The sequence below is a fragment of the Mesitornis unicolor genome, unplaced genomic scaffold (assembly GCF_000695765.1).
Source record: "Mesitornis unicolor isolate BGI_N332 unplaced genomic scaffold, ASM69576v1 scaffold14255, whole genome shotgun sequence".
NCBI lineage: Eukaryota > Metazoa > Chordata > Aves > Mesitornithiformes > Mesitornithidae > Mesitornis > Mesitornis unicolor.
The window spans coordinates 21,188-34,187 of NW_010186283.1; positions in this window are offsets into that span (position 1 = coordinate 21,188).

Sequence of the window (13,000 nt, forward strand, 5' to 3'; positions counted from 1 at the left end):
TTACTAAGCTGGCATATACTAATTTGAAAAGAGATGGAATAAATGTTTCACTTATTAAAGATGTCTATTAACCATGCTGCAGACCCTGAACTCACCCTCTGAGAAAACATCCCAGTGTTTAAATGACAACATCAATGATTTTTCACTTCTCAGGAAGACACTTGGAAATATATTTTACCTTTTTCTCCATGTTTTGAAGTGTAATACAGGAGTGAATATATCTTGTGCGTATCTCACAAAGTTCAGAGGATCCTTTGCAGAACACTACTACAAACAACTGTCCTTTTCACTGTACACCTTTGCTACCAACAAGGTATTGGGCTGCTCCAGTTTCCTCAAGCCTGTACGGGGATGCTGCTGCTCCAGGTTGGGAGCTGGATAATGAGAACACTGGGGAGCAGGACACATACTGAAGGCTCCTTCTGAGCTCGAGGATGCAGGCTTTTATGAATAGCCAAGAGGGAGCTTTGGAGAAGATACTGATTATGCCTGTTGGCAAGACTTTAACTTTTTAACTTCCGTAATGTCTCTGAGGTAAACTATAATTACAGTGGTTCAGGCAAAATAATGTGGGAGTTCTATATCTGGGAGGTGCAAAGCAAAATTGCTCACAATCAGTTGTTGATTTTCTAGAGAACAGTAATTCGGCACTAGGCACGGTCTGATCAGTTGTGTGGCTGTGAAGATTTCTTTTAAATTCTCCTTGGCACACAAATGAAGATGGTGCTTTGTAATAATAATTAAGCAGGTTTTGTTTATCCTAATTCTCAGCATCTATACTTTATACAGAGATTATTGGTGAATTATGATTCTCTCAATCACAGATGTCTATTTCAAGAGGCTGTGAGACTGTAAACAAACAAACAAGCCTTGTCTTTAAAATAAATGGACAAGAAAACATGAGCATGTTGGAGGTAGACAACAGAAAAAGCAGAGTTTTGCAGAAAACTGTAGAAACAAACAAATGTGAGACGGTGCTCTCAGCACCCGCACAGTGCTGGACCTTAAGGAGCTTTATAACTTTATTAAATATCGTGACTGACTTTTCTAAAACCTTCCTCAAGTACTGTTTCTTGCTGCAGTATGTCAAACAACTTTCTAACACGCCATTAGTTTTGAGCCCTAAGTACAGCTTTAAATTATAAAGAATTTATGTCAGATGTCTCAAAATAAATCTCATCTACTCTACAGAGAGACATCATCAAGTCTAGCAGAAATAAAATTAGAACAGGAAGCTTTGCTTTAGTGGTAGGGTTATGGAGAAACATTCCTCCACTTTCCTGTTAAGTTATACACGGAATCCTTCTGTACCTCATTCTTAATGTGTTTTCATGAACAAAGCAGAGTTAATAATAAATGTTAAAAAAAGGTTCCAAAGTATCTGCAAACTCTACTAATGAGAATGTTGAGGAAAAGTGAGAGAAAATGGGGCAAAAAAGTAAAAACAAAACAAGAAACAGAAACCCAAAAAAAACCCCAACAATAATTCAATTAATAGCTGTCAGTGAAAAATTGGTTGCTGTAATACTTCCACACCATTTCATTGGTGAGGAACACCTAGGAATCACACACAGTGTGAGCAGCAAATGCTGGACTTGGGGATATAGCAAATGCACTTACTGGATTTCTTATTAAGAGTACAAAGTATTGCTGTCTGCCCACCATTTAATGGAGTGTTATATCCATAGAAGTACAGGTGGAAGGAAATCCAGGGCAGCTCCTCATCCCACGGTCTTTGAAAATTTAAATGGTGAAGATTAAGTAGCTTCTGAAACCTAACATTCAGCTCATGGCTTCAATGTGACAGGGTACACCACAAGACAAATTTTTCCCTTAAGTAATTTTGTAAAATATCATAGAATGAAAGCAAGCTAATGAGAAAAAGTATAGATAACTGCTTACTTATAAATTATAAATCCAAATAAAAACTGGAACACTTAACAACTGTATGTTGGCTGATTAATTCCCACATACGTATGGGGAGACTACTAATTTTGCTAATCCAACAATACAGTACCTTAAATACACTACTCTCAGACTCCATCAGAAGCCCTCAATATGCCTGATTTCTGACTTCTGTGTATAGTATGTGTAATTAAGATTCTTAAATTTTCCCCAAGATGTGAATTTAAGTATGACAATTTTAAGATGTTCTACAGGCATAGAAATTAAAACCTGACGACATTCTGTTTCAGAAACCACTATCTCAAGCTATGTTACAAAGAAGCAAGGAACTTCAGAGTATCACCAAAGCAGCAAAAAGAGAAATTTAAGAGATACCTAAAACAGTTGAGATGCAACTCAAATGCTTTAGACAAATCCACTGCTCCTAACAGAAAACAATGTCTACATAAGGCAGTGACTATAAACAGCTGATAGAAAGCAAAATAAAATAAAGTTAAAGCAGTAGGAGTAAAACTGAAATACGGGCATTCATAAGTAGAGATTTATTTAGAGGCCTATTTATTGCAACACAGACTGTATGACAGTACTGTTGCTCTCTTCTGCATGACTGGATCCTAGAGGAATTAAATACAAACACATGTATACATGCACTTTTCTTTTCCACATATATGTACTTATTAAAAAATCCTGTCTAAATTTTCTTAGTTTGGAATATGATTAATGCAGCCTATCAGAAGCCAGATGGTAGAAAACCAGAGGCATCAATCAAAATGAAAAGACCACTGAGTGCTATCCAGAGTGATGTGCTCTCAAATGGAATTTCTGGTCACAGACCCTAACGCGCAATGTGCAGGGGAAGCCATAAACTGCCCGCGAGGAACGGCCAGAAACACATCAGGATTTGTTAGGCGAAAAACCTGGAGAAATACTACTTGCTGCTGTAGGCTCTGACTGAGAAAGGCTCTGCAAGCCAAATATATGTACTTTAAATCAAAAATTAAAAGCAAGCTCTTTAATGAGTTTAATAATGTTTGCACTGATGACAGTATCTGTCAAACTGTTCACTTGCCATTTGATTTAATATGGGATTGTGCCATACATTAACAAAGCAGCTGCCACTGTCTGTCTGACACGTGAATTGGTATTTAATGTCTGCTCCTGCACAGGACTTACAAATGGTTCATATTTTTAGCTTTATATTGCACATTTTCTGCAAATGTTCTATGGAAAAAAGGGTTGGAGTTTGCAATGTAAAACAGTGATGGCTTATGTTTTGTAAGGTTTTGTACCGAGTAGGCCTTTTATACAAAAAATAAGCCTGTAAAAATAAAAGGCATGAAGGAGCATAATTTATCATACACATGCCTCATAAATGGTGATAGCAGTATTAAAGGAGATGTGAAAATGAGCAGCAGAAAGAACACATAGGTATTCTTTCCTGGAAAAAGCATGGCAGTATGAAAAAAAGAGATTTGTCAGTGTGACTGCTTGTATTTGCAATCTGAAATGTTTTAACAGAATACCTCTCTTATGTATGCTACATATATAAAATTTCACAGAAATATATTTGAGGGAAAAAAACCCCAAACTTCTGCTGTGTTTTAAAGACCTTTGTCAACTACTTGCATATCCATCCTTTTTCTATAAGGCTCGATGACTAAGTATGACTATGATGATTGTATGAAGAAAGGGTGAAAGAAAAATTAAATATGACCCAAAGCAGCATTTATATTAACTAAAATGTTGTCTTTAAAAATCAGCCTCTTGGTTGCTTTCAGTGATATTAGGAAATGCCGCATATATCACAAAGAAACTGTAATACTCCTGTTCCTTTAAGCAGATATAAACCCAGTATTTTTAGCCTGATGGATTATGAGACACCAAACCTTACAATTCACCACTGGCCCCGCAAGACTCTTGTACTTCAGGTACTGCAAATCAAATAGAGGCAGTCTTTAGAATTATAGGAAGAAGCTACAGCTTCTTGGCAAGATGCTTTTTTTTTGACATTGGAATCTCGTCAAAATTTTAAATGATGAAGTAAATTCTAAAGAAGATGGCTGACATACAAGCCTTTCAAGTTGGAGCCTTTCCCTCAAAAAAGACATGGAAGGATGGATAATTTATTTCATCCATCTTTGGGTGGATAGTTTTTTGGATAAATGCTATTTTATGTTCATAAAATACCAGAATACAGAGGAATAATACCAAGAACATGTCATATTTAAGGAATGAAATACACTTTGTTAATGTGCATTTATAACAAAATCCAGGTTTGTACCTCTCTTCCTACTGACCACCACTCCTTCTGTCTGATACACTAAAGCTCAAGCACAGCTGAAACTGAATCACTGCTTTAGATAATCATCATGTTTTAGATGCTTTCTTCTGCCCTGAATTGGGAACTAAACCTCCACGTATGTCTATACTGGAAAGTGAACTCAAAGTCTACTGACTGTGAGCCTCCATCCTTGAACCAGGTTTGGAAGTCTTTCAAGCCTAACCTAATTCACACAAGGAGAGTATATGGTAGAATTTGGGTAATTTAACTGAACATTGCTAGTTTTACTGTAAGCATGCATACTAAATCACCAGAGCACTGTCAACTCGCAACAAGGATGAGCAACTGGTGAAAACCATAGGATGGTTTTCTAGTTACACCTCAGTACAAACACCCTGTCTCCCCTAAGACCAGAAGCCCTTCCCTCACCCAGAGGCAGACTGAGCACACGCCCACTGACAGCATGTTTGGAAGAACCCTAAATTTCACACGCAGCTAAGATGGATGCTTTGCTGCAGGTGGCCATCACCTAGATTAACTGTGCAAAATCCCCACGGTTTGCTGGCTGATTCTGAGACTTCTCCTTGCTGCCCTTAAAAGCTGAGCACTTGAGCTCACACTGAGAGTGGCCTGACTGCACTATGCCAACAGACGGCAGGAGAACAGACTCCCTGTGCAGAGCAATCTCAAGCCCAAATTTGATCTACAGTTTCACACAGTCACTTTACTCAGACTTGTCTTTTAACTGTATGATAACTAACCTTTCTTCATTCTTTTAAGTGGGATACAGTACAGAGAGGAAATTATAATGAAAATAAAAAGTAAAGGAGTGGTTTTAGTTCCAAGAGTATTCCAGGAATCATAGCCAGAGCTGACTTTTTACAAATTGGGAATAATGTGCTCCCATCCTTCTCTGTTTCACTTGAAATACACCAGACTGATTACAAGTATCATCCAGAAATAATCTCAAATCAAAGTTTTTGCAGATGATGGGTTTTTGTGCGCATGCATATGTGTAAGTATATGAAGAAGAATATTGAGGGTAAGGAGATCAGCATTTCCATACTCTTATTATCAGACACAAAGGCAGAAAATACACACCTGCTTCACACTTTTATATGAAAGGATCATTAAAACAAGCTTTTAAATAGTGAATGTGAAAGATAAATGGGAAATCTAATCCTCTATAAACTGAGAGATACAAGAGATACAAGTCAAACAAGAAACAGAGAGATACAAGTCAAATGAGATGTTAGGGAATGGCAGAAAGGTAGCAGAACTTGATCTGAACTTGAAATGACCACAGAACTATTAGTTATATTCGCCATTGCATTGCCAATGCAAGATTAAAGACAGCTTAAAAGAAATTTTAACAAGGCCAAGCCTGTTTACTTTTTGTGATGTCAAGGCTTTCTAGTAACTGTTAGAAAATCTAAAACACCTTTGTTTTTCATACTTTTCTGTCAGTACCACAGCAAGGATGGATGAGGTACATAAGCAATAAAAGACATGCAGCAAAAGGTAATGCCTTTCTCTGGAAAATAACAAGAGGATTAGGATTAAAGCACCTCAAACAATTTGTTTCGTTTGAGCTCATATGACAGATATTTAAGGTCCCTATAAAACTTGTCTCTCTTCTTGTATTTCCATTTTTTTGGAAGTAGAAAATCAGCTATACTAGGTAGCATTTGCATGCTGTACCAGGGAGAAAAACTGTGAAGTAAATAATCACCATTTTCATGATTATTTAATTGAAAAAATGTATAGATGTATCTATGTAAGGGGGGAGGTATAGATGTGGATTTCATACATTTCTTTCTTAAAATTGTTCTCAAGATCTTTAATGAAGATATTTCAATAATAAACTGGTACCTGAGAAGCCTTTTTAAACATCTATGCCCAGGCAACATCATAAAACATTATCTTTGTTTATAGAAGCAAACATGATTTGACAGAATACTGTTAATAATTTTTTTAGATCATTCTAAAAGGATAGAAAAGATATCTGTTTAATCTAAAACAGGAACAAACTCGAATAATTCAGTTAGCATCAGACAGGGTTAGGGGCTTTAAATATCTAATTACAGCAAAAGTGACTAGCATTGAATACCATTTTAACCAAATTATTAAGCATACATACATACACTACCTGTTTGCATATATTTTAGGTTTTGTGTAAAACAAAAACAAACAAACCAACCTTTGAATTTACAGCGATGAATTCAGAAATTGCGGTTTTTATTTTTTCATCTCCTGGATCAATATATACTTCAAATAAGATTACAAGTCTTTTATCCAAACATTTCAGCTACAGAATTAAGACAGAGCAGATAACTCTTTTTCTATACAGCCTATTCAACAGAGAAGTAAGCCCTTTCATTGCATTGCTTTCCTTGTTTCTTCTCCTATTCTCCACAAAACCCTGAAACAATTTCTGGAATTTGAATGGCCATTTCTAAACTCTGTATATGCTAGCTTGCTCTGTGCTACAGATGGTATAAACTTCAATGCAGTTAAGAGTTAAGTCAAGAAAAAGCAGCGGCTTTTCAGACCATTAGATTTCCTTCACTATCATCAAGTAATGTTCAAGTGTGCCATTAGCACAAGGCCACTGCACTGCTCTTCCAAATAGAAATTGCTTTTCTCTTTCAGTAGTCTTTGAAGCTTCACATCATATCAAGAGCACAAAACAGCTTTATGTAACCTCCTCCATAAAGCAGTTGTGAACAGGAGAGAAGGGAAAAGAGAAGAATGGATCTAGGTTACAATAAGAATATTTCCATAAAATGCAGTCATATCTGACATCTGAGCTATTAAATTAAACCTGAAATCTATTTTGAGGCGAGAGATAGCAAAAGGCTCTGTCTCTTCTCAGCAATAACCCAGAAATCTTTTTCATCTTACAGAAGAACAATTCAAAGCACCTGCTTTAGGAAATTCAGACTATGGCTCATATCACAGGTATTGCAACCTCACAGTCGCCTTATGATTTAGTACAATGCTGTTCCTGGAATAAATGGAAAGCAGGTTAAAAGGATTTTTGATATTTTCCAGAATAATATACCCAAGCCACTACCCAAAAAATCTAAAGGCTGAGACAGTATCTCAAAACTACTTTATTTTTTCTGGCTCAAAAGTAAAATCTACACATTCATGGCACTTCACTGCACATCTTACAAAACACAGTTATGATCTGAAAAACATTACCGTCCTTAGGAAAAATAACAAGAATTGCTTGTGGTTTTCAGCGGTTCTGAGATTTCCCATTTCCAGCTCCAAACAGCACCTGAGCCTGCTTCAGTTAAACATACTAGCTGCCACACCTCACATGTAAAACAAACCACTTCCTGATGCCAGTGGCTATGAAAGCCGGCCAGCAACAAACACAGAAGGCAAAGATGGTGAAGTCTGGGAGTTCAGGAACTGCCAAAAAGGTATGAGCATAGAGCACTGAAAGATGTAAATCCCACCTGCCCAGTAGGTTTAATACTGCAACTGTACTTTAGCCTTTCACTAGCTTCTTTCAAGAAACTACTCTCATAGCAACACTTTCAACTCTACGAGTGTCCAATATTTCTATTGATGTGTCCTCTCAAGTACACATCAGAGCACAGTGCGGACACATCTTCAAAAACAAAGTTTTCAGGGTCTAATTAAGAGAGCTGTACAGTGGAAGTCAGCCAACATCAGGCATTTTAGAGTTGATTCTTTCAGTAGACGTCAGAATGTCTTTTGTTCAACTTTGCTTATTTGTGTAGGATGCACAGAAGGTCCAGATTCTTCGAACACATGAGAAAAATGAAAGGAAGCAGCTCACTGGTAGGAAAACTGCTCCCAACTGCAGGTGCTTAACTTCTCATTTCCTCCTGTTTCTGCTATTTAACTAAGCAATCCTCACCACCATGAAGACACTTTCAATAGTACTTGGTGCCACCACCACACTCTGCGCTGCCCTCACGTAGTCTGCAACCCCAGAGGCCACCAGCTACAGCACAGAGGCCAGAAGGAGTGCAGGACTTGACAGGTTTTGCTACCAGAAGCCAACTGACTCCAATCCCTTGTGCTTTACCTGGGACTTTCCTCTTGCTTTCGGATATTTCATGTTTCGCACAGGTGCCCATGATGATTTCCAGACAATGCCACAGCCTTGGGCATTGCTATGATTAATATTTTGTGTTACTGTCAATGAAAACCACTTAGTTCATACAGATAAGCCTCCACAGGCAGTGTCAAAAAAGATCCTACTGTTTGGTAGTGGTTCATGCCTGTTTCATTACGAAAACACAGCTTCACCCCTTTATTACTAAAAGCCTCTTTCAATGAGTAGTAGTATCATTTTTTGTATCATTTTTTAATTCTTCTGTCTTACAAATGCCTCAAACCCTCCAGAGGAGCTACAGAACCCAGCAGAATAAAGAGGTTCTTGAGAATGCTGACATTAGATTATTAATTTTGCATTAATAATTGGAGGAAAAATCTGTGCACTATTGAAATAATTGGTTCAAAACAATGATCATGGTAAGTCTGTAAGTGAGAGCAGCCATTAGCACCTTAACTTTAAGGATAGATACACATAATCTTGTTATCAGTCATCCTTGAGTCAGTTATGCACACATCTACCTTTATTAAAGTCACTGGAATACAGGACATCACCCCCTTGCCTACTAAAATTGCTGACTAGGCTAAGAGCTAGCAAAAAAAATTCCCAAAACCCAAAAAACCCCCCAAAACCAAAATAGAAAGCTCTTTGTCATTTAATTATGTATCTTAATACAATGGTCCACATAACTTGCCAATCACACAGGCATTGTCTACGGCGTTTTGGTTTTCTGAGTGTTTAAACATTTCCAGAACACATTAATAAGGAACATTTTAAAGCATAAGGCTTAAAGCTTTGACAATTCTTTTAGTAGTACTGCATCGATTAGAGCACATCTTGAAATAGTAATTTATTATTTTAATTCTGAGCACTTCCAACTTGGAAAAAAATCTCTCAAAAAACTCTTTTCAAATCACGTGAGCATTGACTTTCTTTCTTACTTGGTTGGACACAGTAAATGCTTACATAAACCGCTAACACTGTAAGACATGACCTTATTTTTTCATAGATCATGCCCTACTCTTGAGCAAGAGATTCAGGTTACAAATAGCAGAAAGGAATCCAGAGCTGAGACTGAAGCACAACTCACAGAGGATTTCTCAGCATAGAAGCACAACACTGCCAGAGGCATGTTATGGACATGCCCCAAGGTTTCACTTTCTGGCTATCCTCTCAAGAAGGCAAAGCAACAACATGAATAGCAGTTCTGCTATACTGTGTTTACTATCTGTAAAAACATTCTTTTGCAGAGCATAAATTGAGGATTATAGTTTTAAACAACTGCTCCAGGGCTAGACTGAATACTTAACTCATCTGACAAAAAGAAGAAAAGGAACTAGGGCTCTGTGCTGCTGAATTTGGACACTTGCTGCATACTGGAACCCAAGGCTCATATTAAGCTTCTGAAACCTGTTGTTCTGACCGAGTAACCTATTAATAGCAGGTTACCTGTTTTGACCAGGTAACCTTAATAGTTGTCAGCAAACTGGATCACAAGTTTTAAAGGGCAAACACAATTTGGGAGAAAGGTACTAAGGCAGTTAAACAGCCACTGCAGACAGAATGAAGTTCCTGCTGTGTGCAATGTGGAACCTCACAGTGTACACATGAAAAAAGATTCAGCAGAAATTACTTGTGTGCAAACACAATCTTTCATTTAATGAACTAGTAGAAAACTGGCCAGATCATAGTTAAGGGTAAAAAGAGCACTCCTCAACTCTCTTCTTTTAAATTTTAAATCACTAAAACTGATGTTGGCATAGCTTATCCGGATGCCATTTTTATCTTATTTTTCTGACAGTCCTAGAAAAAGATAAACTGTGCACATAATTGGAAGAGCTGTTCTACTGCTAACTTAAGAGAAGTTACACAGCAGTCAGAACTTGACTCTCAAGAAAGCCAGATTATAGATGCTCCTACTCTACATAAACAGAGGAAAAAGCACGTATTACAGAAAAAGGAATGGCTTTATCTACGAATAGAGTTCTATGTATTTTTACATGTGCTAACTGAAATATGATTGAACAAATGGCAATCCAGCACCCACCTGGAACAGCTTTTCATAATCAAGCTACATCTCAGCATTTCCTAAATAATTATTCAGTTTGGAAATGAACTAATTTTAGAATATATCTATTTATTTTAACAAGAACAAAAAAATCTGAGAAAACTGAGCTTTTTGTATGTGTCTGACTTTAAGAATCCAATATATTGACATTCAAGACTAATGCTACAATGAGCTTTGTCAGTGTCACGGTATTGAAAATCCCACAGGTTCTGCAGCCAGAGGCTCTGCAAGCATTACGGTGACACCAGGTGAAAGAGAACAGGATCCCATCCCCTGGATAGGATAAGTATACAACCAAAGGGCAATTTTTGAGATTTGCTGTTGTATGGTTTTATCTGAAAAATAAGAAGGGCAACTAGGTGGTAAACTATACATATTTAGGCATTAAAGAATAGAAGAGCTTAATTACTCTTCCTCTGCTATTAGCAGAGGCAGAATATCTCCCACTTTTCCATCCCTTCTGTATAGAAGAATTTAAAGCTCTGCCCCCTCTGCTGCTGAACTATGTCCTCACTAGATAAAAGTTACAACTCCATACCTGAAAGTGGAAGGAAAAATAAAGCCTTGCTTTCCCTGTCCATAAAAGAGCTGCTTTTCACTTGGGAATGCAGAACCACAGACATTTAAAATGTCTTTCAGGATGCAGAAACTTGCACTAAATAGACAATCATATATTAAGGTAAAATATATAGCCAGGAACAGCTACTATTTCTAATAGCTATTGGTCTCCTGACCAAGCATAAATAGTAGTAAGATTAGTAAGGTTAGTGTAGTTACTCCATCAAAACATCACTTTCTGGTTGAGTGAAGCACAAGCTTGGAAGAATTAACATTTTCCGATTTAAAGTTTTTCACTTTTCTATTTGACTTCCCATCACAACAGGACGAAGTACTACCAAATCCCGGTAGACAGTCGTATTCCTGCCACTATAGTTCATGAGCTTCCTTTTCATGTCCGTTTTAACTACTACTACTACCAAGCTCCAACTTATCCTTTAAGGTTATCTCTTTCCTACTTTAGAAAGGTTCTCAGAGAAAAACCTTTTTATCAACCAACTAAGAATCCTGGAAGGCAGTAATTCAAGTCATTCATGCCATGATCCTGCAGTACCAGCACTTTCACAAAGGGCCCATAAAATCTCCTTTTTACACTTACTGAAAATAATCTACAAAATAGCAAAGAACCTTCTCAAAAAAACAACCCTTCCCACATGTAAATTAGACAAAACAGAACTAGAGTAAAACTAATATAGACTTCTACTTGAAATAACTGTATTTTCAACTAATATTGATTACCATTAGAGTTCATATAAAAATTCAATGTCCTCCCCAGGACTGCAGCAATTGTGAAATTGGCAGCTGAGGCGCAAATTAAAAGCACAGAGCAAGAAATCTGCAATGAATTTGTTGCAGCCATTGCGAACAGAAAGTAGTTAGCAGAAGGAAAACCTTCAGTGTCAAATGGAAAATAAGGAATGATCATATTTTTAATAAACTTTCATTTGTGTCCGTCCCCGCCCCCCCCATTTACACTCAGATACGTAAGCAGAATGTGCTTGGAAGCAGCAAGAGTAGAGCTTCAAAAAACTCTTGTGCTTCTTTTAATAATTTATTAAAGATCCTAAAAGAAAGATCAAAAGGGAATATATCTAACCATTTATATTCAATTCCACACCGCCTGATGACTTATTTGTAAAGAGTGCACAAGTCTTCACAACTGAAGCCAAAATCATTCCAGGATACTTTGATTTAATGCCACAAAGGATATGAGCAGGAAGGCAGCAAAAGTTACAAATGGCCAAGCTCCATTAAAAGTGCTAATAAAAGAATAATGGAATTTCCTTATCCTATGAATAAAAAGTGTTTGGCACAGAACAATTTAGACATGGAGAGGAATACCAAAGCTTCTGGTTCATCAGTTGCTTCTTCTTATTAGATCTTAATTGACTTACTATTACATTTACCTTAAAATGCTTCAACTCAAAAAAGTAATGAACCCATTCAAAATCATGTCACACTAATCTCCTTTGCAAAATCACACACACTTTGCAAAACGGAAGCAGCAAAGACAGTGATCTCATACTGCTGACAAATTGTAAAAGGATTTAGTGCACTTGTTTAAAAAATCATGCCCACAGATGCATTAAGATAAAAGGAACTCCCTGAAAATATTTACACACCTACTTAAACTCTCCTTTAATATGCTCCTTAATGCTCTCTTTTGCATAATGTCTACAAAACCCCATGACTCAGATATATTGTGATCTCTGTCTCTTGGTTCTCCAAAATCTTCTTGTACAAGCTTTAATTTTTTATTTCATATTGGAATATCTTTAGGGAAGTGATCTTCTTTTCCTACCCTATAGTATGGGATACAATAAACAAAGTTGGTTCTATCCTACCAGGGTTCTCAGACTTTACAAATAAGGATCAAGTTGTAATGATGATGTATATTTCTTCTTCTTCCCTTGGACAACCATCAGGCTGTTCGCAAAGCAGCCTCTTCCACTGATGCTTCCAGAATCAATAGGTAATTCATTAGTATCATGTATCTCGGGGCCTAATTGACACAGCAGGCTAAGCAACGTACTCAAGGGTAACACAGTTTCAAAATAGAAAAAAAGAAGGGACTCTGATACCACATATG